Raw genomic sequence first — 25,584 nt, forward strand, 5'->3', positions numbered from 1 at the left:
TTTCCTAAAGTTTTTGAATCATGTAGATTTTTGCCTTTCCTTTCTCTATGTGCACTTGTTTTGTTTTAAGACTTCTTGTTTATTTTTATTGTTATATATTTGATTGCTGTCATGCCATCTCTTTTTAGTTGGTACCACCATTTTGTGCTTTCTTTAGTAAGACTTTCTGTTTTCTAGATTAACCTCATAAGGATTGGTGCCATAGATATCATTAACTCAACACTTTGTAAGCCATTATCACGAGTCGGCCATTGTCCAAGCTTATGGAAACCTTTTGAAACCCTGTGCAAGTACAGTGGGGCAAAAAAGTATTTAGTCAGCCACCAATTGTGCAAGTTATCCCACTTAAAATGATGAGAGAGGCCTGTAATTTTCATCATAGGTATACCTCAACTATGACAGGCAAAATGAGAAAAAAAATCCAGAAAATCACATTGTCTGATTTTTGAAGAATTTATTTGCAAATTATGGTGGAAAATAAGTATTTGGTCACCTACAAACAAGCAAGATTTCTGGCTCTCACAGACCTGTAACTTCTTCTGTAAGAGGCTCCTCTGTCCTCCACTCGTTACCTGCATTAATGGCACATGTTTGAACTCGTTATCAATATAAAAGACACCTGTCCACATCCTCAAACAGTCACACTCCAAACTCCACTATGGGCAAGACCAAAGAGCTGTCAAAGCACACCAGAAACAAAATTGTAGACCTGCACCAGGCTGGGAAGACTGAATCTACAATAGGTAAGCAGCTTGGTGTGAAGAAATCAACTGTGGGAGCAATTATTAGAAAATGAAAGACATACAAGACTACTGATAATCTCCCTCGATCTGGGGCAAGATCTCACCCCGTGGGGTCAAAATGATCACAAGAACGGTGAGCAAAAATCCCAGAACCACACGGGGGGACCTAGTGAATGACCTGCAGAGAGCTGGGACCAAAGTAACAAAGGCTACCATCAGTAACACACTACGCCGCCAGGGACTGAAATCCTGCAGTGCCAGACGTGTCCCCCTGCTTAAGCCAGTACATGTGCAGGCCTGTCTGAAGTTTGCTAGAGAGCATTTGGATGATCCAGGAGAGGACTTGGAGAATGTCATATGGTCAGATGAAACCAAAATAGAACTTTTTGGTAAAAACTCTACTCGTCGTGTTTGGAGGAGAAAGAACACCATATCTACTGTAAAGCATGGGGGTGGAAACATCATGCTTTGAGGCTGATGAAACGTGGCTGGGTCTTTCAGCATGACAATAATCCCAAACACACCGCCTGGGTAACGAAGGAGTGGCTTCGTAAGAAGCATTTCAAGGTCCTGGAGTGGCCTAGCCAGTCTCCACATCTCAACCCCATAGAAAATCTTTGGAGGGAGTTGAAAGTCCGTGTTGCCCAGCGACAGCCCCAAAACATCACTGCTCTAGAGGAGATCTGCATGGAGGAATGGGCCAAAATACCAGCAACAGTGTGTGAAAACCTTGTGAAGACTTACAGAAAACGTTTGACCTCTGTCATTGCCAACAAAGGGTATATAACAAAGTACTGAGATGAACTTTTGTTATTGACCAAATACGTTTTTTCCACCATAATTTGCAAATAAATTCTTCAAAAATCAGACAATTTGATTTTCTGGATTTTTTTTTCTCATTTTGTCTCACATAGATGAGGTATACCTATGATGAAAATTACAGGCCTCTCTCATCTTTTTAAGTGGGAGAACTTGCACAATTGGTGGCTGACTAAATACCTGTTTGCCCGACTGTATGTCTTAGTTAATCCTTCAGGTGCAGTGAACTTTTGGCTAGGTTTCAAGATTTTGATTTTTTGTTTATGTATTGGGCTTTTCCATTAAGTTAGCAAGGACTCCTGGTAGTCCTTTGGTCAAGAATCCATCTCCAGATCCTTTATCCTCTTGCCATTGTACCCTGCCCAATTTCTTCTGTGGCAGTCCACTGCCTGTCCCAAGCTTAACTTTATTTTTAAATGTTACAGCAGTTCTTTGTTAAGAGAAAAAAAAAGAAAATCTGGTATAAACACATTTTCATGTTGATTTGACTAAACTTAATTTTTAATTATTTCTGTTGGTGATTCTTCTGTCTAAAAGAAAATTAAGGATTTCTTTTATAAAGAAATGGGATAAAGCCCTAAACCAGAGACATTCCAGGATCAAAAACTAGGACTCAAACCCATCTTTCATCAGAACAAGGGTGAAACAAGAATCATAGTCGAGAGTTCAGAAAAATAAGTTTTAAACGCGAAAATCACAAAGAAACTATCTCAAGAAATTTTCTCAAGTTTGGATACAATGTAGAGGATATATCAATATTTATATGGCTTTGTTGATGACAGAAATATGGTGATGTCCACAAGAAAAATAAAATGGTCTTATGACATGACGGTAAAAATAAGTAACTTTATATAACTTAATGAATATTAAATTAAAATTGTTCTCCCAGGTTAAAATGGAAAAAAACTCAATTGCTTTACTTCACTCTGTATCTCCAATTCCTTCTAGTGTACAGTGTTTTTTTTTTGTAATATGGATGTCTTGTATTATAATTTCCCCAATTTATTGAATGAGAGATCTGCTGAAATATGTTAGTATTTTTAAGTCACCTTGGACAAAAGCATGTTTTAAATAAATGAGTGCCATTTTGCACTAGAGCATATACTCTTTGTATGCATTGTAAACAATTAGTAGTCTAATGTATTAATGAATGTGTGTGTGTGTGTGTGTGTGTGTGTGTGTGTGTGTGTGTGTATGTATGTGTGCCTTGCAGTGGGCTGACGCCCTGCCTGGGGTTTGTTTCCTGACTTGTGCTCTGTGTTGGCTGGGATTGGCTCCAGCAGACCCCCGTGACCCTGCAGTTAGGATATAGTGGGTTGGATAATGGATGGATGGATGTATTAACGACAAGTTAATTTTAAGTTTTATTTTTGTAAGTATACAGTGAAATGCTCAATAAATGTATGAATTTGTTTCCTCTGTAGTAGCTAGAGACAGTTATGTGAATTTTCAAAAAATGTCTTGGCTGTCATATTTGAAATGTCTGGGTTTGACTGGCTGAAATTTACCAAGGTATTTCCTTCTACTTTTGCTCTGTTTCACACGCTGAAAGAGAAAGTGCATTTCTGTTTTTACCTCTTCTTTCTGTTTCTGTCTGTGTGCTTTTCATGTATTTGATAAGTGCTGAAGCAAGCCTAGCCAACTTGTCATGAACTCCACAAGGAATGTCATAGAATTTGCTAGTGCAGAAAATGTAGCTCTGATGACATTCTGTTGTAGTTTTCTTGGGAAGTGACAGTTACATAGCTGTTTTATTAATGCACCTTACATGATATGAACATGATATTTCAAACTTTGTAGAAAGATGTTTGATATGGCTAGTTGAAGACATCTTTTCAGATGTAGAAGAAACCTAATTGATTGAGTGATATTGGTAATTTAATGCAAAACTTGTTTAGAAGAGAGTTTTGCATCTGGTTTGCTGAACTTTGACCTTGACTTGGCTGCATCAGCATTATATGATTCCAACTCTTTTTTTTTTTTTTTTTTTGTTTGTCAGATTGCACAGTTGTTTATTTTGTGAATACCCGGAAATGAATAGCAGTAAATTAATACATTGTTTTTGGTCCTTGTCCTTGCCATGATTAACTAAAAATTCTATACAGTTCTTGATTCTGTTAGACATAAAAGAATATAAAGGAGGTGACTTATGTGTCAGTTGTTTCACATAAATTTAGAGGTATGACTTTCGAGAATACAGTTTATAAAGCTTTACCCACACTTTTTGTGACTTTGTACTTAACTAGTATTCACAGACCTTCACAGTGGTAGTACCTCACATCAACCTTCACGTCAAATACATAGCTCTTCCTGCTCAGACACTCTGTAAGACATATTAAGACGTAATTCAAATATATTTGTTATATACATATTCTAAATGTCATGACTAAGTAACCTAGCATCTCAGAGTTGGACAGATGCATTGTGAAAAAAACATTTTTGCTTCCATTAATCTCAAATGAATTTATTGCTCAACTAGATGAAGAGCTAACATTTTGCACAATGTGTGTAGATTTAAAGGATCTTTAGTTGAATTGTTAAATCTTATGCAGTGTATCAGTATTCACATTTAGATATACATCAGTTTGTATTCTGTGTCTTATGTTGTGGGGCTTGAACTTTCACAACAGACTCCCACTGCCACTGCATCTTGTTGCTATTTGAAGTCAATGACTAATTGAGAAAAATGTTTAAAGTAGCTAGCAGCCCTCTCTCATTGTTTATTCATTAAGCCACTATCTGTTTTTTGTTATTTCTTACCTTACTTGGAGTTTTCACATATTTGCTATAATTTTACTTTTACCCCTCTGTTTTTCATAATATACAAAATTTTCAACCCTTGCCTGAACAGCTATGTTTCTGAATCCACTTACTGTACTTGACTCCAAATGTGGATCTTCTGATGAAACATTGCCATGTCACTTTTGCTAAAACTCCATACGGCCATACTGCAAGCAGCAGCTAGCCAATTATATCAGGTGATTGTCCCTGCCAGAGGAAATTATTTTAGGATGTTTCAAGCTTAGTTTTCTAGTTTTCAGCTGTTAACTTGACATTATGAATGAGTCTTCCTGCAAGATGTCGGGTGAGATGTGGCAGGTCCTTGCTACTTTAGGAAATCAGTAGATTTTCTTTTAATGGAAGACAACTTGTGTGCTTTGGTACACTGGGTATTGTTGTAGAAAAGCTACTGTATATATTATATCTTCAAAAGGAATCCATTTGGTTTAAAACTATTGGATTTACTATTGAGGCTGCTCTTCAGATTTGTTTGCATTTTTATCCAACTCTAACTGAATTGGTATCTGCACCTGAAATTCTTATTGAAGATAGCATTTGTCTTTGCACTTGAAAGGCAAGAAATTCATTTAGCAATTAAGAGTGCAGTTCAAAATGGATTTTTTTTTTTGGGGTATACTCAACATTTCTTGGTGACCACTGTGCCTCTTGTGTGGTGTGCTCCTTTGATTCACTTTTGAGATTTTTGAGCTGGAAAAATGAAGGGGAGCATTTTCTCTATCTAGATGTTCTCAAGTTTTTCATAAGGTTTATGGCACAGGTAGTTATTTTTGGAAGGAAACCCACTGTCAGATTAACGTTGTTGTAGGGCCATTCAGAAACAGCCTTAAGTAAGATAGTGATAATGTCTGTTTGGGTGATATTTTTTCAGATTTTAAAGTGGTGAATTCTCTGTGTTATGAAAATATTTCTTGGAACTGCTTTCTTATTTCTTTCCATAATCATGCATCCCTTTCTTTTGTACTTGACCACCACTGTTTTCCCTTTACATTAATAAAACATCTATCCAGCTGTCCTGTCTGTCTGTTTAAACTTAGCGAAAGTCTTGAAAGGCCTTTTGTGATTGGTGCCATTTCTTACACATAGACACCCTCCAGTTTGAATACACATCTTTTAGTGGCTATGTGACAGCTTTTACAGTTCATTCACAGCACCTTATAGATTCTTAACACCTGTAAATCACAGCACTTACATAAGATAGCTGAACAATTTTACTCATTTAAAGAGTAATTGTCTCTCTGTATCTGTGTTCCTTAGTTTCTGTGGCCATATTATATTTATATATATATATATATATATATACAGTGGTGTGAAAAACTATTTGCCCCCTTCCTGATTTCTTATTCTTTTGCATGTTTGTCACACAAAATGTTTCTGATCATCAAACACATTTAACCATTAGTCAAATATAACACAAGTAAACACAAAATGCAGTTTGTAAATGGTGGTTTTTATTATTTAGGGAGAAAAAAAAATCCAAACCTACATGGCCCTGTGTGAAAAAGTAATTGCCCCCTGAACCTAATAACTGGTTGGGCCACCCTTAGCAGCAATAACTGCAATCAAGCGTTTGTGATAACTTGCAATGAGTCTTTTACAGCGCTCTGGAGGAATTTTGGCCCACTCATCTTTGCAAAATTGTTGTAATTCAGCTTTATTTGAGGGTTTTCTAGCATGAACCGCCTTTTTAAGGTCATGCCATAGCATCTCAATTGGATTCAGGTCAGGACTTTGACTAGGCCACTCCAAAGTCTTCATTTTGTTTTTCTTCAGCCATTCAGAGGTGGATTTGCTGGTGTGTTTTGGGTCATTGTCCTGTTGCAGCACCCAAGATCGCTTCAGCTTGAGTTGACGAACAGATGGCCGGACATTCTCCTTCAGGATTTTTTGGTAGACAGTAGAAGTCATGGTTCCATCTATCACAGCAAGCCTTCCAGGTCCTGAAGCAGCAAAACAACCCCAGACCATCACACTACCACCACCATATTTTACTGTTGGTATGATGTTCTTTTTCTGAAATGTTGTGTTCCTTTTACGCCAGATGTAACGGGACATTTGCCTTCCAAAAAGTTCAACTTTTGTCTCATAAGTCCACAAGGTATTTTCCCAAAAGTCTTGGCAATCATTGAGATGTTTCTTAGCAAAATTGAGATGAGCCCTAATGTTCTTTTTGCTTAACAGTGGTTTGCGTCTTGGAAATCTGCCATGCAGGCCGTTTTTGCCCAGTCTCTTTCTTATGGTGGAGTCGTGAACACTGACCTTAATTGAGGCAAGTGAGGCCTGCAGTTCTTTAGACGTTGTCCTGGGGTCTTTTGTGACCTCTCGGATGAGTCGTCTCTGCGCTCTTGGGGTAATTTTGGTCGGCCGGCCACTCCTGGGAAGGTTCACCACTGTTCCATGTTTTTGCCATTTGTGGATAATGGCTCTCACTGTGGTTCGCTGGAGACCCAAAGCTTTAGAAATGGCTTTATAACCTTTACCAGACTGATAGATCTCAATTACTTTTGTTCTCATTTGTTCCTGAATTTCTTTGGATCTTGGCATGATGTCTAGCTTTTGAGGTGCTTTTGGTCTACTTCTCTGTGTCAGGCAGCTCCTATTTAAGTGATTTCTTGATTGAAACAGGTGTGGCAGTAATCAGGCCTGGGGGTGGCTACGGAAATTGAACTCAGGTGTGATACACCACAGTTAGGTTATTTTTTAACAAGGGGGCAATTACTTTTTCACACAGGGCCATGTAGGTTTGGATTTTTTTTCTCCCTAAATAATAAAAACCATCATTTACAAACTGCATTTTGTGTTTACTTGTGTTATATTTGACTAATGGTTAAATGTGTTTGATGATCAGAAACATTTTGTGTGACAAACATGCAAAAGAATAAGAAATCAGGAAGGGGGCAAATAGTTTTTCACACCACTGTATATATATATATATATATATATATATATATATATATATATATATATAAATATAATATGTGTGTTATGAGGGGCCGTTCAGCAAAAAAAGATTGGTTCATAAATATATACAGTGGTTCAGATATATATCGGTTCGGATACATTGGTTTTAATTACATCCGTTCAAATATATATATATCGGTTCAGATATATACATTGGTTGGGATACATTGGTTGAGATATATACATCGGTTTGAATACATCCGTTCAGATATATACATTGGTTTAGATACATTATTTGAGATATATATAAATTGGTTTGCATAGATCCGTTCTGATATATATACATTGGTTGAGATACATCCGTTCAGATATATACATCGGTTTGAATACATCCGTTCAAATATATACATTGGTTGAGATATATATATTTGTTGATATACATTGGTTTAGATATATATATTGGTTTAAACAGATCGGTTCAGCTACATCCGTTCAGATATATATATATTGGTTCAGATATATCCGTTCAGATATATACATCGGTCGGGATTTATGGGCAGGCACAATGTGGCCACTCAAGTTTAGCATCTCCCTTTCGCTTCATCATTGCTTCAATATTGTTGTCATTATTGCATGTATTTTATACAAGTAGCATATGCCTGTCTGTTGTGTTTTGTTTTGTAAGCCGTCTTGGTTGGGGGTCCTCGATTTCAAAGCACGTTTTTTCCTTTCATTATTTTAAACACTCGCACAGATACCCGCCTCCTCGCCCCGCTCTGTCCCGCCCCGGCTCAATGCACCCGCCTCACTCGCTCCCTCTTGTCCCTCCCATGACAGGTTCTTCTCAAAAGCCGAGTTACCCGGAAAGCATTGATTGCAATCGCAGTACATCCCATTTTTTTCACCTCATGAGACACTGGTTTATCATTGACTGAAAGCCGTCCGGTGATATCTGGAATAGTGCTGTTTCTTCTGAATGTTTATCGGTGATCAGAAATCAGAATGATCAGAATATCCCTGCTTCACAAATGGTGGGTGTTTAACTGTTTTTATAGTAAAACTGACAAAACCACACACATGCACACACACGCACACACACACACACACACACACTCAAACTCACAAATCGTGGGTCGCACACACTACTGATTAAGTGTATCTGTCAGGGGCGATCATTTTTTTTCACCCCATAAAACGTTAGTTCATCATAGATAGAAAGCAGCGAGGTGATTTCTATTATTCCTTATCGGCAGCATTTTATTTAAAGATGATTCACGTCAAGAAGGAAAAAGAGTCTCTTATTTTGACAGGACTTTTTTTTTTTTTTGTAGGCGTAAGCACTCGCTTATGCACGCGCTGATACAAGAAGAGAATATGTAAACTGTCCTATCTGAACGGATTTATAGTGCTTACGCCTAAAAAAAGAGATCGTCCTGTCAAAATAAGAGACTCTTTTGCTACATATATAATATATATATTCATATATATATATATATATATATATGAATTATTATATATATATATATATATATATATGTGTATGTGTGTGTATATATATATATATATATATATACATATATATATATATATATATATATATATATATATATATACATATATATATATATATATATATATATATATATATATATATATATATATATATATATATATGTGTATGTGTGTGTGTATATATATATATATATATATACATATATATATATATATATATATATATATATATATATATATATATATATATATATATATATACTAGCCAACCCACACCACATAATTATGTATTGATGGGTGAACACTTCCTGAACGACACAGTTGTCCAAATGGGGTGGGTTTGTGGATACCACTGTGAGTGAATGAAAAGACGGACCTCTGGAGAGAGCAACATACAATTGTCCGTGACTGAAAGCGAGATTGTCTGTGACGATAGCGGCCACGCTGGTGAAAGTTTCTTCGTCGGTAGGGATAAGTTTCAGCACTTGTTCATTAAGGTGTAGCGAGTCTTCGTTGTTGACGCTTAATATAGCTTGTGTACTGAGTTGTTCCGGAGTCACAGTTGAGAAACACTTTTTTAATGTCTTTTAAGCACAGGGAAAAAAAATGAACATGTGAAACATTCGTAATGTAATAAGGCACCAAGAAAAGTAACATTGCAATAATGCACGCTACGACCCGATCGCTGTAAACAGAAGTGAAAACAAAACCGAGCACGGTGCATTCTTTAATTGCCTTGTAGCGCAGTGGTAGTGTTGCTGCTTTGCAGTAAGGAGACTGTGGAAGATTTTGGGTTTGCTTCCCGGTTCCTCCCTGTGTGGATAGCGCTTTGAATACTGAAAACACTGGTATATCAATGTAATGAAGTATTATTATTCTTATGCGTCCAGCGCTCTCTCTCTCACGCGTGCGCCTGTATGTGTGTGTGTGTCGCTCGCTTGCTCGCTCGCACGTGTTCCTGCAGGCATACGCCGCATAATCATTTATTGATGGCTGAACATTTCCGGAAAGACACAGTTGTCTAAAAGGGGTGGTTTTGAGGATACAACAGTAAGTGAATGAAAAGATGGAACTCTGGAGAGAGCAACATACAACTGTCCGTGACTGAAAACTGGTTTTGGCAGATACATGCATATCTTTTTGAAAGTTTGGCCCTGTGCCATATTAATTGTCATGGCAAAGGCCAATCTAATAGGAAATTGTCTTCATGTAAAAATAAAAGGCAAATTATCCGCGACAAACAAACTGTTTTACACGCTGCATACCTACCCACGGCGTAGTATACGCCGCATAATCACGCCGCTTTTTTAATGTTTTTAAGCAGAGGGAAAAAAATGAACAGTTGTAAAATCCGTAACGATGCTTTCAGTAAGTACAATGCACATGCGTTTAATTTGTCGGCCACTTTTTCCAGCCGTCTTTTCTGGTTTGGGCTGCTTTTGCAGTGTTACCGCTTGTGCATATTAAATCTTGAAATCCTTCGAGTAAGTAATTAACTAACTAACTAACTAACTAACACCCACCCACCCACACACACAGCTTGTGTGAAAAAAATGCACCCGTACTTTCATAATTTTGTTGCAGCCTATCAAAGACTTGCTGATCATGTTTTCTAGACTCAATGTACATTGGCTTTTCACTCAGCGCAGGGGCGTGCATTCATCTCGGATTATTACATCCAGCTAGTCTGCTAGACTAATCTGCTACACGGCTGCGTTTGAAAAACCGACTTATCCCAGATGAGTTTCACCGGCATTAATGATTAGGAATCTGGTTGGAACAAACAGGGGTTCACCAGGACCGAGTTTGGGAAACACTGCTGAACACAGACGAAACCGACTCAGGTGAGGAGTTGGGGCAGGCAAAGTAGTTGCAGCTATTGATTATTCAGTGTTGTTTGCCTGGGTGTCTGATCTGCTTGACGGGATCAGAAATAAAAAGAAAACAATGTGAAGGCAATTTCACAGGTGATTCTGTGGTATAGCGGGTCCACAGCTCCCCTTCAAAAGGCCATTTTTAAATAAATAATCATCGCACTCACAGCGTAGCGAGGGGCGTGGAAGTGTGGCTGAAACTCTCCGGGTGGAGTCATGCTGCGGGCATTTCTCCCCTGTTCAGTGTGCGAGCGAGTGAGGAGAGAGAGAAAGCCGGTACGTTAGAGTGAGTGAGAGCAGGCTCGAAGGCAATGTCACAGGTGTTCTTGTGGTATAGTGGGTCCATAGCTCCCCTTCAAAAGGCCATTTTTAAATATGTCTGATCTGCTTGACGGGATCAGAAATAAAAGGAAAACAATGTGAAGGCAATGTCACAGGTGTTCCTGTAGTTTAGCGGGTCTATAGCTCCCCTTCAAAAGGCCATTTTTAAATAAATAATCACCACGCTCACAGCGTAGCGAGGGGCGTGGAAGTGTGGCTAAAATGGTTTCCGGGTGGAGTCGTGCTGCGGGCGTTTCTCTCCTGTGCAGTGTGCGAGCGAGTGAGGAGAGAGAGAAAGCCGGTACGTTAGAGTGAGCGAGAGTAGGCTCGAAGGCAATGTGTTCCTGTGGTATAGCGGGTCCATAGCTCCCCTTCAAAAGGCCATTTTTAATCAGGCGACTGGTAGTAGTGGAGTCAGGCACAGAGAAGGTCAGCTGCTGAGAGAGCGTCTCGACTGTCGCATGGCCTGCATCGGTGAAGCAGGTGAGACACTAATGAAAAAGAGGCACAGGGCTTATTGGTTTTTAACGACTGCTTCCTTCATTGTGTTTTAACCTCAGTTTTAAAGGATTGTTTTAAGGATCCCATGGGATACCCCTCACAAACTGTTTTAGACGCTGCACACAGCGATTCACATCCGCGAGAAACATGCCTCTATGAACAGTCAACATGGCTCACGACCATAATTCGTTCCAAAACTCTGGTCGCAACCCGATTTGGTCGTGACCCGAAGTAATTTCCCCCATAGGATTGTATGTAAATACAATTAATCCGTTCCAGACCGTATGAACTGTATGTGAATATATTTTTTTTAAAGATTTTTAAAGTTAATTATACCATAGAATGCACAGTGTAATAGTAAACTAAATGTAAAAATATTAAATAACAGTGAGAAAACCTTGAACAGAGAAAACTAACATTGCAAGAGTTTACGCTACAGCCTTACGAACCGCTCGCTGTAAACACTTTTTTTTAATGAGTTTTAAGCACAGGGAAAAAAAATGAACATTTGAAAAATCCTTAATTTATACAGAAAGTAACCATAAACAACCAAGAAAACTAACCTTGCATGAGTCGAGTTCTGGCATGAAGGAAGTGAGGAGGAACTGGGTGAAGAGGAGATTACAGTTTTAAGGTAAAGTCTGTGACGATGCAGGTTCGTTGCATGCTCCCATCTCACTTCCGGGAGCCCTTAAACCCGTCACCATCGGTAATGTTATCGATGAGCATGACAGTGGGGCACTACAATGGAGCAAGGGGATGGTGCAAAAAGTGCCAAGTGCTTTTATGAAAATCAACAAAACAAAAACAAAGTCCAAATTAAGTAAAGTGCAGTGCTTTCAGAATCCTTCAATAAATAATTCCATAAAACAAGCAGTGAAGTGGAGGTTAAAATCCAATAGAAAAAAGTCTTCATTAAATACAACTAGGTTAAAACAATGCTGGAAGCAGTCACTTTAAAAACAAGCCCCAGTGCATTCTTTAACTGGTGATCCCCCTGCTTCTCCCTATCCAGGCTTTGCAACAGGGGAGCCACTCTGCCTGCAGCTGTCCTTCCTTCTTCCTTCTGGTCTGGAGGCCTCCCGATCCCTGGCTTCGGTCGTGCACTCTCCAGACCGAGACTTGGCTTCCCTGGCAACCAGGACGCCCACGTCAGGGAATTCACCACCCAAACCTCACGACTCCCGCTGCCTTCTTGGCCTTATACTGCCAGCCGTCTTTCTTCTGGTCACTCCAGCTCCTTGATTGCTCAGCTGGAGCGACCGCTTCCTTCTGCCCCACTGAGTGTCAGCCAAACACTCCTGCTTGGGCTCACTGTCCAGCTGCCTGCCTGCGAGCACGCGCTCGCTCGCTCACACCAGTTCTTTCCACACTGCTTCCTGCTTACTTCCTCACTCCGCAACCTCTATCTTTCTTTTCTTTTTCTTCCCTTTAGCTGCCTTGTGCTTCTATTTATGAAGAGGATGTGGCAGCTGTAGCAACCAGCAGCCTCAGGACCAATTATGGATATGGACGGTTTCCCACCTGTGCACTTAGGTGACAAATGCCTACACCACAAATTCCCCTGGAACTGCTTCAGCCACTCAACCACCACGCCCCTTCGCTAAGCTGCAAGCGCGGCGATTATTTATTTAAAACTGGCCTCTTAACGTGAGATGTGGACACGCTATAACACAAAGTCCCTCTGCGCGATGCACGTCTGACCAAGAACAATGTACTGTACAGGGAGAGACTGAACACATGCGTAAATCACCGCCGCATACAAACCGGAAGGGAAACAAAATAGAGCACAAAGAGTTCACAGCGAATGCACAGGGAGAGACTGAACACGTGCGGAAATCATCGGCGCGTATGAACCGGAAGGGAAACTGGCTTGTTTGTCACCCGAGTGTGTGGTCGTGAACAGATGGAAAAGTTTGGCCAACTTTTTGGTCGTAACCCGATTTGTACATGTACAGAGACGTTCGTGACCCGAGGTTCCACTGTATATTTATATACTGGGGGCTGTGCCCCCTACTCGCTTTGCTCGCCCACCCCACAACCCCCATCCCCAGGGGCGCACGTCACGCTAGCCACTTCACGTCTCTGCCGCTCGCGTTGTGAAGGTATGCTGAACGTACGCTAAAAACAGATCAGCTGCTGGATGGCTGCTATCTGCTACCAAACTGTGTGATCTGCATGTCACACTGTGCGACGATCATTTAAAAGCCTGTACAACAGCTGTCCTTTTGTCTCACTTCCTTGTCGTGTGGGACGTTAAATTGTCTCCCAGAAATTGTTTGTAAGTAGGGCGTGATGTGCAAGACGTCTTGCGGGATTTCAAAGTGTCTCTCTGAGATGATCACATCTCGGTCACATCTTTTTTTATATAAGAGATAGATTATAGTCTATAGCAGAGTACTTTTAACACCTACAGTATATATTTAGGTTGAGAAGGGGACCCTGTATATATAACCCAAATAAAGTAACATATCAGTTTTACAGAAAATATTTGACATAAGTTATTTCCTATAAAATGGATACCTCAGGTTAAAACTCAAGTTGTAATGGTGGCTGAACAGTTATTTATATTGATGTTTATCTTGTTCTTTCATTGTGTTTAATGCTTCTTGATTTTAAAGATTTTAAACATTAGTGAAAATGCAAAGAAAGTCAACTCACATTAACTGCTGCCTTCCTCTTCAGCTGGTTTGAGTGAGTGACAATGCATATATGGTCTGCCAAGGACTGGTTTAATTTTTCTTTAGCACCCTGTTCCTTTGCATAAGAACACTTTAATTCAGAATATGGAAGGAATGAAGAATGCACTTACTGCCCAGGAGCTTGAAATATAATTTATCAGCATTAACTGTTCACATTGTGGGGATTTTGTTTTCTGTCATTATTTTAGTATCTTTCTTTACATAGTTGTTCCCTTTTGTATATCTGTAAAGCTGCTTCCATGCATACATTTACTTTGAGCCTAGATATTCATTTATTTTCTGTTAAATTTTGAAACTCATGTTCCATTAATTATTCAGTAATATTTATATTTCTTCTGTTATTTTTTACTATATTTTTGAATTTGAAAAAGCTGTAAATGTATCCATTTTAAATGGGTAATCGGGAAGCTGATTACTTTTCTCAAAATTGTAAATTTTTTGTGTGTTTTTCCTGTGTATTTCAGGTGTACCTCCAAAGTTTGAAATACCTACATAAACACCACATCTTGTCATCACATAAATGCAAATTTGTTTTGGAATAACTATTAAAGTTTTCTCTTTTGTATTTTTTATCTAATGTACCAGAATCTAAGAAAGTTTAGCATCAGCTTCAACTTCTTTAGAATGATTTTGAGTCAAACACGTTAACACTCTTTTTACATTCAGGTGCAGTTGTATTTCTTGCACTATAAATCACATTACTGTATGTGTTTTAACAGAGGATCCTAGTATTTACAACACATTTATAGCAATGGGGTTTCCTCCAGAAAAATTGACCTACACAGTAGTAACAAAAAATAGCTTACATTACTATGTAATAATTTTAATTGCTTGATAATGTTTGTCTGCTTGAATTTTGAGTATCTCCTAACTTGGAGCTTTAGTTAGCTGCATTTCACTGCGTTACAAGCATGTCAGTATGCAATTCTTTAGCACACATTTTGATTCTCCTTGTTTATTAATGGTTTTGTCATTTTTAAGAATCCTAAAAAATGCTAACATTGTGATGTGAATTGTGTGGTATGACAGGTTGGAAAAGTTTATTTCAGAAAAATGATGAATTGATGACTATAACATCATCTGTTTACAGCTGAACTTTTTTTTTCAATTGCAGACATCTGGTGACTTCTATTTCAGTAGGTCTTTAGTGACTTCTATTTCAGTAGGTCTTTACAATTTTGTAGTTTGAAGCGCTGTTCTCTTTTCCTTTTCTCTATGTCTATTTTCAAAACATTTATTTTGGATAATCAATATTATTTATGCATTTATTTCTAATTTAAGAAACCAAACACAGTAGCAAAATACAAGCAAATCAAATGAACATAACATAGCAAGTACAACAATATGTTCCACAGACAACATTTGAAAGTCCATGCGACTAAGAGAGCCATACAAGAGAGTTCCATCTAAGCATCTAATGCTGTTAAACTGAAAATAAAAGGAAACGATTCAGGACAGACCAATCTGTTTGCTTTATAATGACATGAATAAGTTTCTTCCAGATTTTGAAATAAGCTCTGCACAGATACTTATTAAAAAATTTAGATTTTATTCTAATTTCAATAATATAGGACATTACATTGCCACTGAGTTATAGGCTTGATTTGGATTCTTCTAGATCAGCAAAATAAGCCTTTGTTTTACTAATGAGGTACAGGATATTAAAACCATTTTTTTCATAACTTAGCTTTATCGAATTGGGTTTTACTCCAAATATTACTGTTAAGACATTAGGAATGATGTTTAATTTCAAGGCCACCTGAGAGATATACAAAGATATTTTAACCAAAATTGTTTAAGTATTGGATGTTTTCAAAACATGCAATCTAATGATAACATCCTTTAAAATTTGGATTTTGCCTTGGGTACGTTTTGGACCATTTTAGTTGAGACATTTGTGAACAATGTAAATGTTTAGTTGAAATATGGAATGGTTGAACTAGAATACATTTTACGAATTACCGAATTCTTTACATTTATGTGAAATTTTCATTGAAAGAATCCTTCCCATTGTTCCTTGTGATCATCAAAGGGTAACTTCCTTGACATTTTTTGCTCTCTAGCAAGTACTGCCTCAGGGATAGATGAAATATAAAGGTGGATTAATTTTGATAAAGTTTATATTTTGTATATGAAAAATAATGTGTTATTTTAAGAGAAAATTTAAGGTATACTAGTTTAAAATATGCATACACAATACACAGATCTGTAAATGTCATAGTGTCTCGGCTTCCATAGTGACTGCATAGGTTAAAGAAGTCTGAAATAGGTGATTTTCATGTATAGGGGCAACAGAAGAGAGCTTCTCTGCTCTAAAATGTGTCCATGTCTTGCACTATATGAAGGTTGTTGCATGTTTGGCAGATATCAGTAGCTTTATCATATTATGTATTTGTTATGCAATATGGTACATTGACAGTTTTAGAATGTCTAATGTTTGTTTCAGTATTATTCTCATTAACCATATTTTAACTGAGTAAAGTGTTTGTTTAGATATACAGTGTTTTGAATTTTGTGAAATTTCTTTGAGGAATCTAGTTTAAAATTTTTTTTAAAGGCTGACAGCTCCATGGTTATGTTATTCAGGACTCCTCTGCCTTCTCAGGAAACAAGGTATAGGAAACAAATACCTGTAGTACAGTATGTGCAAAAATACATCTATTTGCTCATTTTTGTCATCCTTTTATATACCTTTAGTGTTGTGGAGATCCAAAACCTATCCCAGTCTGTCACAATGTGCTTAATGTAAAGGCAAGCACCTTTTCATTCAAGCAACTTTGAATTTCTTCTGAGCTTGTATACAATAACTGATTACCCTTGCCATTCTCTGCAGACGGATATCCATCTTTTTTAATTTACTAGACCTACTTTTACATTGCCTACTTATTTTTTATGTTTACTAAAATTTGAAAAATATATTCACATTTCTTTGCATTATATGCTCTGCTGCATTAACTGTATGCCAATTTGTAATGGTGTATTTTTTTGGAAAATTTCTCAGCAGAAACAAGTACAGTAGTTTTACTACTGTAGTTGAGTTTTGCTAAAAGGATATGCTTATCTGTATTTTAGTTGTTGTGGTTTGTTTTCTTTGTTGTATCCTTTTGAAGCGTCTGCTTGAGCATGTAGAACATTTTCCCAACCTACATAGGCCACTGTTGTACAGCATTTGTTTCTGTGCTCATCAAGGCTTTACTTTTAGCAAATCAGTGCTTCTTGGCCAGTTTGGCATCTCTTCAAAGTTGTGTACCTTCAAGTGAAGAGAAAAAAGACATTGAATACAGTACTGCTAGGCCTGCTACAGTGCTATGGGAACATTTTTTGTGGACAAGCTACTAAAGAGAAATGTGCTACACACACTCACACTATTAGCATTTTAATTGTGCTGAATATTTTATTTCTGATCATTCTTTCACTTTTTCTTAAATGCTAAGAACACAGAAGAACTGAATTTCTTCCAAAAATCTGTATTGTGAAAGATGTTAATGTTTCTGTATTCAAAACCATTTATTTGAAAAATGGTGAACTTAATATAAATTAATTAAAATTACATTACATAAATAAAGGAAAAATGCTATATTCAGGGAAAACGATAATGATTAACATTCAGTAAAAATATAGCCGGGGAGGTTTATATCTGAATGATTTGCTTTCAGTCAGAGGAATGCCAACATTTGCATAACTTATTCATGCTTATGTTTGCGCATTGCTTATTAGCAGAAAGTGCTCTGCCAATTCATTTGCACAGTTACATGACTGTAATTAAAGCATTTCTTATTTTAATCTCAAAATTTAATTTATTCTTTTAATTCATGCTCTGGGGAAACAGGATTTAGCTTAAACAGAACAAAAATTAAATGTACACATTCATGTGTAAATCTTCTTGTTTTAAAATTATATAGTTAAGTGTCGGCAAGTACTATGTGACATTGTGAATTCAAAGATTTATTTAATTTTTTTTGTAATTGTCTTATTAACACATTTATCTGTCAATTATACGGCCTAGACCTTTTTGCTTTATTCTGTTCTGCTTTGTTATACACTGGCATTGACCTATCAGGCATCACAAAGGATATTGCTGTGGCCTCACAACTCCTGGAATCTGGATTCTGTTCCTGTCTGTGTCAAGTTTGAATGTTCTGCACTATGTCTGTGCATATTTTCTTTCTACATTTGAAAAATGTGAAATTTTAAGTGATGGTACTCTTTAGCAGCTCTAGTATATGTGTCTGTGGTCAAGTGATCCTTTGATGATATGGCACCCCGGCCATTACATTATGCTCACTACTATGACTCTGTAGTAGAAATAATACATCCAGAAAATACATATGTAATGTGATATTTGAAATGTAATTACTATACATCTCATCTTCAAATCATTTAGACATAATCAGATATACTGTTTGTACCAAAAAAAAGAATGTTGTTTATTTGTCTGTTTGTAAGGTACTTTGAACAATTAAAACTCCCGAAATATACTGTTTAGACTTCTTTGCAACTGATGATTTGATAAGCTAATCAGTGTTGAATATTAATTGTTTCGTACTGTTTACCACACTTTCCTTCTTCTCTTTTCTCATGACAGTACTATAATGTTTTAATGCAGTTCAAAAGTTTTAAGGATCTTTACTGAAGAGTGATATGTAGCACATATTCAGGAAGATAAACACTGTTGTTTTAATATGTCAATTATCCTCTTTCCTTTTGACATGATCCTAATTATTTACTATAAGTCAAATTTTTAAAAGGCCAAACAAAGGTACTAGTCTCCTTTTATGTATAAGCTAATCTTCCTTTTTAAATTCTTCTTCATTTCCCATCTTTTAAACTTAAGACACAATCGAGTGATCCATGCTGTTTGGGTATAGACAGTTTGTAGTACCACACTGTGCTGGTAGGTGTTGCTATATAAATTCCTACACTATTGAATTCAGGCAAGTGCAAGTGCAAGTTTGTTGTCAGTAGCGAGAGGACTGACAAGTTACCCACCAAAAGAAAAAAGAACGGGCAGAGAAATTTTAATGTGACTCATTTATTTCATGTTTTAGAATGAGTGCTGATGGAATTACGTTTTGACTTCTAATAGTTCTCCAAGTCATCTGCATAATTACCTAGCTTGTAGCTATAAAAAGTAGAGGGTTCCTGGTTGACATTTTGGAGGTCTAGTGCCTTTCTTTCTGTTTATTGGATGTGTTGTGTGCTGTATAGGCAATGCTTGCCACATTTTCACTACAGCACAAATGTGACTACTTTCAAAGTTATTAAACATTAAGTGCATTTTGGTCAATATAAAATTTTATATAATGTGTCATGGGGAAAGTGAATATCTCATGGAAAAACAAACATAATCACTTTCTTACCTTTACACATTGCCATCTCCTCCACTGCCATGACTGCATCCTTTTAATGTAAGAGACACCTAAGGACAAACAAAGAATTGGATGCTTTTACTTTATTAGGAAAGAGTAACGATAAACAGCAACTTTCTTGACAAGTCTCTAATGTGATTCAGAGGTAATGTGTGCATGATTATTTTTTGAATAACAGTAATAACCACAACTTGCAAGCAGACCAACAGAGTTCATGAGAATAGAAAGTTGGTTATAATGCAGTTATGGTATTATCACTGTGCTGTCACATTCATATTGTCTTTCTAAAATGATAACGAGTTCTAAGCTCCTCTGTAAAATTTATAAATTGGCATTATTAGCAGAATTTTAAAATCTTTATAAAGAAATACAGCTGGCATTGTAAATACAGAAAAAAATAAATCTTACATCTGTTTTCTTTTGGAAAATAAATTATTTATGATCTTGCATAATTTTGCAACCTGTTTTACTTTTTTTTTTTAATTCTTGCTTCAGTGAGTCTAAATGAAAGTACTTGGTTTAAGAAAAGTGTGTTTTATGCTGGATGCAACTACACGTTGGGTTTATATGTGTGTTACATGTGTAGGCCTCTTCAAATTGTGAGTCTAGTTTATTTGTTGGAGTGAAAGCTTTTCCACAAATACATGTGCAATGCTTAGTCTATATATTCACATTGTAATTACAGAGTAAACAAAAGATTTTTCTTTTTAAGTGTACTATTTAAAAGCTTATATTTACATAATTTTGATCTCCGTTAATTTAGAGTACCCTCCTATACCTGCCAAGGAATGTCCTGCAGTGCATGCATTATATACAGTACGAGATGAGTATGATTCTCATAGAGATTGTACTGTTGCATCTGTAAAATTAATGCTCATTGATTTACTGAGCAAGCTTAATCCAACTTTAGCACCATCAGACACTGGAACAGATCCAGAAAAGTTCTATTAACTTATATTGTACTCCTTTGTATTCATTGGATGGATTCTTTGAAGATGGTCAGATATTCATATTCTATCAAGCTACCTAGCCCTTAGCCAATATTAATTAAAATTTTGTACAGTTGTAGCCTTACAGTTGAAAATTAAAAAAGTAGCAGAGAGCCTAAAAATCTAAAAATATTTAAACTCATTAGAAGACCACTCAAATATATTTAAGTCTAATTAAAGTAGTTGGTCCATTTGTTTTAAATTTGTAAGGTTTCAAATTACCAAACCAGAAAGAAACGTTTTTGCAAATGCACGCCAGCCTTAAAATAAATATTTATGTTGTTTCAGACCCATTTGTAAATTCTTTCTATTAAGATATGGGTTGATACTTTCAAAGACAGTAAGCTTTCACTCCACTGATGTCAAATGAAATTAATGTATCATTCAATCAGATGTTGATAACTTGTTGATATGAAGTAATAGTGTTTTTTTGGGGACAGCTTCTTCTTGTTATTATAACCTTAAATGCACCAGTAAATGCCATGTTTGAAAGTTCAAGTAACCTTAAATGTTAGTGTGTAGTTAAATTGTACAAGTTTTTTTTTTTCATTTTTGGCAGAATTTAAGTTGATTTAATATATTTTCTAATACTGCTTAAAATCGTTTCCAGATATTGCTAATGCTTGTGATATGAGGTGTGCCTTTTATCTCATGAAATGATGTATGTATTTTATTTCATGGCTGGTGGGGAACACATTTTTTTTTTTTTTCATCTTTTGTGTATCTTTTGAGCAGCCTATGAACTGGCAGTACTTGGGGGAAAAAACTACTCTATTACCTATAGGCTTTTTTAATTATAAAAGAAAATATCAGATTTTATGTGCTTGGAGAACAGTTGTACAGAAACTTTATCATGAAGCATTGAAAATCGTTTTGTAGCTTACTGGGGAAAATCCTTTGCTTTTAGGAGTAGGGTGTTTGATATTTATTTATCCATTGTACCTAAAACCAACCAGCTCACCCTTTACTTGTTAATGTGTTAAATCTAAATCAATACAAAACACATGCATCCCAGCTTACTGTGATTTCTTTAATTTTCCTTTATTGATTTCAGGTTTAAGGGCGGCGTGGTGGCGCAGTGGGTATCGCTGCTGCCTTGCAGTTAGGAGACCCGGGTTCGCTTCCTGGGTCCTCCCTGCGTGGAGTTTGCATGTTCTCCCCGTGTCTGCGTGGGTTTCCTCTGGGAGCTCCGGTTTCCTCCCACAGTCCAAAGACATGCAGGTTAGGTGCATTGGCGATCCTAAATTGTCCCAAGTGTGTGCTTGGTGTGTGTGTGTGCGCCCTGCGGTGAGCTGGCGCCCTGTGATGGCTGGGATTGGCTCCAGCAGACCCTATAGTTAGGATATAGCGGGTTGGATAAAGGATGGATGGATTTCAGGTTTATTCAAACACCTGTAGTCTGTCATTTTGCTGATTTTTGCCCTTCCAGTAGCTTCATATTTGTAATATTTATTTCCTCTCATACAGCATTCATTGGCATGCAAAAATTAATATTACATACTGTATTAAGCCATATATTAAGTTCTCCCATCCATTTTCTATACAGACATGCTTACAGAGTGGCATTGAGAGCACTTAGCTCAAAACTAATGAAATTTCCCTAGATTTAGTGCCAGTCCTTGATAGTGCACACTTACTTGCGTATGAACACCACAACTATTTAGAGGCTCCAATCAACCTAACCTAATGTGCCCTTGGGATATGAAGGACAGTTGCAGTACCCAGAGATAAACCTATCCAAACTCTATCCAAACAGGATGGGACTTAACAGTTTATATGAATATTTAGTACTTACTTTTTCATAGTTCAATGTCAGATTGTTCAAAAATAACAAACCCAATTTTTCTGTCAAAGCTGCCCAGCATAAGAATGTCTTGCAATTCCCATTATTACAGTAAGATTATATGTTATAAATGTAATATTTTGGAAAACACCATAGTTTTCAAACGCAAATCAAAATAATGGATGGACGTCTTATTCCTCAGTCTTTTTCATTTTTATTTATATTTTGTTTTTTTCATAAACACAAGAAAGTCTTCATTGGTCGGTTTTTACCTACCTGCTTCACAAAAGCCTGGTACTCACCCTAGTTAAAAAGAGAGAGCCTCCAGTTTGAATTAGAAAACCCCTCTGTGAGTTGATGATAAGCTGCTAGCTGGCTGCTTTTTACCTGTTGACTGTGAAAGTCTGTACATTTTCAGAAAGTACAAATAGTGTATAATTCTGTACATCCTCTCTCTGGCAAAATGGCAGTCAGGACTTTCAGCTAATGTATTATTCACAGAAGTGTGTCAAGAAAAATTACTGGGGCTCCTTTATATCAACAACAAGTTTGTATAGTGCTCACTGAAACTGCCAAGTCAGAAGATTTATTTTTAATTTTCTTCCATTTCAGTCATTCTAGTGTGTTTTAGACCATATTGTGTGCATTTATTTACTGTATATACCTACCTATTTTATATATTTATTTATTTAAAGAGTTTCTGTAGAAATCCAAATTTCCCCATGGGGCAAATAATGTCCTATCTATCTATATGTCTAGGACACAGTAGTCCTATTTCATTTTTCTTTTTTCATTTTTTAATTGCTTGTTAAGAAAATTGGCTACCATTTTTTTTTGCTAACAAGCTGCTACTCTGTGGTGAGGTATAAACTGCAAAGTGCGGTATACAATATTTTGAAATAAATGAAAGAGGGAGATAGTTGAGGGCTTGATTGCCTGAATAACAATCTACTATAATCCATTAAATATTTTTTTCATTTTTACCTACACTTACTGGAACATTTACTATAGCCATATAAAAGTGGAAACAGACTGGCTTAGAAAGTCTTATGTTTTTTTTTGGACCCTAAATAATAAAGTAAATTTTTCATAAACTTGCAAAAAATACTTCAGACTTTGCCTCAATCAATTCATCACTTCATTAAGTTTTTCTATTACAGTTTTGTGGGAGTAATAGCCCACAATACTTGACATAAGGCAGGATAGATATCACAGTGGACTATCATTGGGCATTCTAACTCATTAGTTTCTCTAACATAGACCTTTTCTGACATGTTGGATAAAAGTGAAGATGGAGATAGCCCACAAAGACATGGCAAAATAGGCAGAATCTGCAGGACATACAGTATCTTCTGAGCATAGCTCCAATCCTTGTCATCTGCTTGCCTGGCCACAATCCCATTGCTTACCATAACAAACCATCACTGTGTTAAATAGCATTGTTTTTCTAACCTTTTTATTTTTTCCTCATGAAGTTACCATTTATTTATGTTTCTTTGAAAGTTAGAAGTAAATCTGCAAGGGACTACCAGATGTAAAGAATAAATATGAAAAAATTGAGAATATTTGCTTCATAATATCGTTTAAATATTAACCATTCTTAGTGTTATGCAACTTTTTAAAACAGCAGTTGCTTTTAGTGATGTTTAAACTAATGTAACATTTCTGATAATAATAGATGTATGTTGTTTTCATGCTATATTGTATGGAGCACTCTCTTTGAATTAGATTTTTAGTGATGTTATCTGGTCCACAGGTAAAAGAATGTAGATGGCTTGAACGGACTTAACATTGCTGCTCATCTTTCCATGCTCTGCAGTGTATTGATCAAGTCGTTCAAAGTGATGTGGGTAAGTTTATTAGCATATTTCCAAGGGCACCCTCCACCTGTGCCTTTTCTGTCAAAAGCCACTTTCTTTGTTGCCAAATTACTATAGAACTGTGCCTAGCTGTGAATTCAGGTGCAGTGAGCAGCAGATTTATGCAGGGCAATATAAAGTAACAAGCCATACCTCAGTAAAAGTAGTTTTAGAGCCGGCCATCTTGGTTTCTCCAGAATTTAATTTCAGCCTACGTATAAGTACCCATGTGACCTGAAGCATTTTTTTTTTTTACAATGGAAACATATTTTAATTTTCCTTTTCTTCATTCCACATAGATGTATGCATATTCATCATATCTGGTTTAATATGAAACCTGTAGCACATAAGGGTAAAAATTATTGCAAACAATTGCAATTTTACTATGAAGGGGGTACTTCTTTATTTACAGGTTGTTCCAAGATATAAAACAGTTTATTCTGCAACTTTAATTGCTCTCAGTTTAAAAATACCATCCATTTCATTCATTAAATGTCAAATTAAAAATCCTTTCTAAATCTCCTTGTTGATATTAATAGTAGTTGTATAGTATGGTGCCCAATATCAAATCTAAACCTTAATCAATCTATCATTTCCCAAACCTGTTTATAGGATTGCTAGAGCATACCTTGGCAACAGTTGGAGCAAGGCAGGAACCAATCGTCAGCTATTGAATGCACCACATATGCTCTTATACTAAGTCACTTCAGAGTGCTCGGTCAATATAACCTGCATATTTTTAAGATATATGAGAAAACTCATTTTTATAATGACTGATTATACTTTAGTGTTACCTTTTCAATGAACCAACATGATTGCTCACTGAGGTATGAACAGTATTATAAAGGGCAACATAAATGTTTAGAACATTAGAGGTTTTGTTAGCTACAAAGGATATAAAATAGCAGACCTCATTTTAATTCTTAATATGGCTTTGGTTATTTGTCACCTTTTTGCTGAGTCATTTCAAAGTTCCTTCCATTTATCAATCCATTTTGAAATAAGTTTAATCCAGTTGGATCATTAGGTGCATCTTCCACAGGACTGAAATCAGCCCTTTACATGACTGCAAGTCACCAACAGGTGCATGCCCACGCTCACTAATACAAGACCTGTTAACCTAACCTACATGTCATTGGAATGTAAAGCGAAAAACTGCATAAAATCTTATGAGACAATCAGCAGGCTAGGATTTGAACCCAATCTTATTTAATGGTTCTGTATTTAAGTATTCATTTCTCAGTTAAAATATTTAATTTTTCTTTTTTGAATTAAATAATTAGAATTACTTTCTTTTGTGTAATTTGGTAAAAACTTTCTTTAAAAACCTTTTTTCTCTAACTAAAGTGATACAGGTGTTATTTCTAATTTTGAGGTCATTTTCAAAAATGCAGTGTTAGAGGTTAAATCAT

The 25,584-nt window shown here is 36.5% G+C and overlaps 1 long non-coding RNA gene across 1 annotated transcript in view; it reads left to right on the forward strand.

Moving 5' to 3' along the window:
* LOC127529945 (uncharacterized) overlaps window positions 1–24,164 on the forward strand; it is a 102,293-nt gene extending 78,129 nt beyond the window's left edge. Inside the window, exon 3 of the long non-coding RNA XR_007936546.1 lies at window positions 24,070–24,164. This is a non-coding gene — a long non-coding RNA (uncharacterized LOC127529945). The remainder of the gene's footprint in view (window positions 1–24,069) is intronic.
* The last annotated feature ends 1,420 nt before the right edge of the window (window positions 24,165–25,584 follow it).

This window comes from Erpetoichthys calabaricus, chromosome 12 (assembly GCF_900747795.2).
Source record: "Erpetoichthys calabaricus chromosome 12, fErpCal1.3, whole genome shotgun sequence".
NCBI classification, from domain to species: Eukaryota; Metazoa; Chordata; class Cladistia; order Polypteriformes; family Polypteridae; genus Erpetoichthys; species Erpetoichthys calabaricus.